Raw genomic sequence first — 4319 nt, forward strand, 5'->3', positions numbered from 1 at the left:
ATGAATGGGCTCATTCATTCAACCTCTCTGGCCCTCAGAACACCCTCCAGAAACAATCAGAGCACAGTTCTGGTCATGTTCAGTTGAGTGGACCAGAGGCTTTCATGGAACTAGAGGTTGGACGTGGGCCGGAAAGAGGCTTGATGCGGGCTGCATCTGGCCCCTGGGCCAGGGTTTGGAGACCCCTGGTGTAGATTCAAGCTGTCATGACTTGTTGGGATTACATATTTCCTTTGCTAATTTTATTTGAATAAAAAACATGAAAAATGGTGGTTGGGGGGAAGCAACCTAGAGAACCAGCATGGCGGTCCAGTAACTAGTATACATAATACATACAAAAACATTCCACACAATTTTTGATCACTTATTCGTTCTTCGTTATTATAATGCTTGATTGCCCTCAGTTTATCTCTTGGTGCTGTCATTATAACCATTTTGCCTTAAAAGTCATTCCAGAGCTGACATAGTATATTTTCTCTCTTGAGCTAGATAGATTCATTAAACCCTTACTTCCTTCCAAAAATGGCAGTGAGTATAAGATGTGAGAATAATTATGGCTATACAGTTATAGATTCCCTGAAAGACAGGGTAATTTTAAGACTCCAACTGCTAACAATACCAGTACTGTTTGATATAAGTATGAGGCACTGTCAAACCAGAAATTAAAATAAAGAATAAATAAAGAGTTTAATGCCACCCAAGGCCAGTTGAAAAGCAATTACCTGTGTGAACAGCCAGGAAAGATATTTAAATACATTTCAGTACCATCAAAGCAAGTATCTAGTGTGCTTCTGGAAAATTGGTGCAGGGCCACACATGTACAACAGCAGAATATGCCTTCATCTTCTGTAAAGCAGGCAGGACAAGAATTGTAGCAACTGTCTGTGAAGGGGCAAGTAAGATCTCCACTGTGTACATGCACAAATGCCAGATTTATACAAATGATACATATTATACTTCGCTTCCGTCAGGTTTATTTGATAGCCTTACTTTAAATAATTCATGGAGAGAACTGATCACTTCATAATGCCACAAACTCACAGCAGGCAAAACTAATTTTACACAATATGAAAACAGATTTTATTTATTTAAGAGTAATATTTAAAAACAACAACTTTTTTGACACCAGCTGCTGGGAAATAAATAGAATATTCTATGACAAAAAAAATCTGAATGTGTTAAAAGCTGTTCTGAACAGACTGATAGTTTTCAATTGACAGATATCTTTTTTTAAAGCAAAATTGGTCAGTGCTAAAATTTTAACTCTTAAATGAATGATTGATTTAGGGATAATATTAAAAAGGCAGTGTTCTGAGAAGAGGGTTTTTAAAAGAGCTTGATTTATGCAGGGAGTAGCAGTGTGTATGTGTTGGCGGTGGAGGGGGGGGGCCCTTCATTTTCCAGTCCGTGTTCCACAAAAGACAAACTTTACTGTGCCCACTGTTCTCAAATTCAGACCTCAGCTATTCAGTAGAAGAAATAATTAAGGAATGCACACTTTAAACATTGAATCCCAGAAGTGCCCTTGATGTGGTTTTAAAGGAGCTACAAAGAACATGTTGAAAAATTACGGAAATACTGTAGATTTCTTTTCTCCTCCCTGAAGCAATAAGTCTGAGAGCCTCCTGGCACCGTGTGGTGTGGTACAGGGTGAACCGAAGCTTCCAGTGTGAGATGCATTATCACTTTGCATTACAGCATCCAGGCATTGGCACTAGGCTGGCATTTGGCTTCTGGCCATGGTTGGGTCTGAGTTTAATTTCAGTAGTGTGAGACTCTGAGGAGTCAGTCGGTTTGCAGCCTGGTGTAAGGGCGAGGTAAAGAAGAACAGAAACATTGTGCATTGCTGTAGTGCAAGAGCAGTGGAAACAAATGCCACTGGTAATATAAATGGTTATTTATTTCCATTTTTTTAAACATAAAATTGTTTAACTTGAAAAACTTGTAGTGATTTTGGGAATGTTAATGTGCGTGTGAGAGCTTGAGTCACCAGCAGACATTTATGCTTGTTCTGCTAAAAGCCAAAATTCCTTATGTTCCCTGAGGCATATAAAATGGGACAGTTTTGTCTATTGTTGGTCTTTGTTCCATATGTATCTTTGTTGTTAAGTGTCTGTCGGGTTCTGTTGATGGGGCTCTGTTTATCGCTTTAGAAAAGTTATTCATGATAAAACATTGACTCAATTCAGACATTATGTTAAGCAGTGCTTTGTGTTCCACAAAGTAGAACCCAAACCATGCTTTGTGGATAGCTTTCCAATAAACATCGATAAACCATGGTTTAGAGCTCCTCATTGACTTGTATTTTCTACCTTCTCAGCACTCTAGCCCAGCAATTTTCTACCTTTTTCATCTCACAGCACACTGAGAAGGCACTAAAATTTTCAAGGCACACCATCTGTTTTTTGACAAGGTACATCAGACTGCTCACATCCCCAGTGGCCATACTAATAAATTACCATGCCCCAAATTCCTGTGGCACACCTGTGGACCACTCATGGCACACCATGCTGTGGCACATTGGCTGAAAATAGCTGCTCTAACCTCTAAGGTGCAGTGGCTTCTGGCAGTGGATAGCGATTGTAAGTATAGTTTGTTCAGTCATCATGCCAAACAGTAGTTAGTAAAATCCATTTTAACCAAATGGTTTGCAAACTCAGACTATGGTTTCTGATTGTTGATTGCTGACTGATGACCAACTACAGTTAATTCGGATATTACACCTAACCATGATTAATGGGCCTGATCCTATCTAACTTCCCAGTGCTGATAATGCATGTGCTGCATCCTGGGGGGGGGGGGGGTCGGTCACTGAGGCCTCTTCAATGTAAAAGTTTGTTTCCATGCTTCAGGGCTGCATTGCAGCTGTATCAGGACTAGGAAGTTGGATAGGATTGGGCCCAAACTTTCTTAATCATGTTTTGACATGATGTCTGAGCAACTGAAGCTTAATTTAATGTGCAACACTGGTTTCAGATCTTCTTGTTAAAATGTCAGTAGATAGAAATATCATAGAGTGTAGCACTAAACATTCAGCTGCAAGCAGTCAGAGGTATACTAAATGTTTTAAAAGGTTGCATTTGACCATATGGCACTTTGTGAAAAACTTAAATCTAAATGTCTTTTCTCTTATTTTATTTCTTGGATATATTACCACAAATACTCAGATGACACAGATACAGGACACATGTGACAATTGCTTCATAAATATGCAGGTTTAACCCACATCTTCCATATATTGTCACATGTATTTATTCATTCACCTTTTTATACCACCCTTCCTCTTAAGAGTTTGGGTGTACATGGTACCTCTTCTCACTTTGTCCTCACAACAACCCTTCTCAATACAACCCTGTGCTCTAGGTCGCCCAGGAAGCTTCATGGCCAAGCTGGGATTTTGAACCATGATCTTCCAGGTCTAATTCCAACTTCTAAACCACTTTACCATCCTGGCTCTCAATATGCTCCACATGCTCCAATATTCTCCAGTAAATGCCTCCCATTCCTCCTGCTACCCTGTAACTGGGTTATCTCATTGCCAGAACTCCACCTCTGGGAGTGGGTGGGTGTAGTGTCTGCTACACTCAGTGATTTACTGACTCTACTTATCCCCTTCACAGAATATACTGGCAGGGGAAGGAGGCATGGCAGCAGCTGGAAGGAATAGGAGAAGGGGGAAAAGATTAGTTTTCCCTCGAGATGATTAATATCCCTGAATACAGATGTTTATGATTTTTAGTTGTACTTCCCACATCTTGCCAGCGTAATTGTTCACGGAAAGAAGACAGCAAACAAGGCAGAAAGCACCAAACTTTCTCCAGATTTTTTTTTTAACTTCCAAAGCAGTCTCCCATTTACCTCTGACTCCTGTTGTTTTATGTCTGTATATATAGGCCACACCTACAAGTATTTGCTGACATGGCTCTGTAAATACTTGTGGATACATACTGTATTTACTCATAGCTATGCCATTCTGTGTGAGCATGAAATGAGTAAATATGATACCCTGCTTTTTATAACAGAAAATAGAAAGTGAGTTTATAACATTTTTCAGTAAAAAGAGTGCTTTCCTGTGTGCTCTGTTGGGTAAGTTAGATTGTTTAAGGCTGAAAGATAGTGACTGAATAACGCATCTGAGCAGTGATTTCTAGGATTTGCCTCTCCTTTTCCTTCCCACATCTCTTTTGTAGTATATTCAGCTTGCTGAGCTGTTTCACTTCCTGCTTCTAGCTGATTGGGCTTCAGGCTTTCCTAGCACAAACCCTCATGGGAAGAGTTGCAAAAGGCTTGCTTAGAGCCTTCTAAATTTGGAAATATGC

Source organism: Tiliqua scincoides, chromosome 3 (genome assembly GCF_035046505.1).
Source record: "Tiliqua scincoides isolate rTilSci1 chromosome 3, rTilSci1.hap2, whole genome shotgun sequence".
In the NCBI taxonomy this organism is placed as follows: Eukaryota; Metazoa; Chordata; class Lepidosauria; order Squamata; family Scincidae; genus Tiliqua; species Tiliqua scincoides.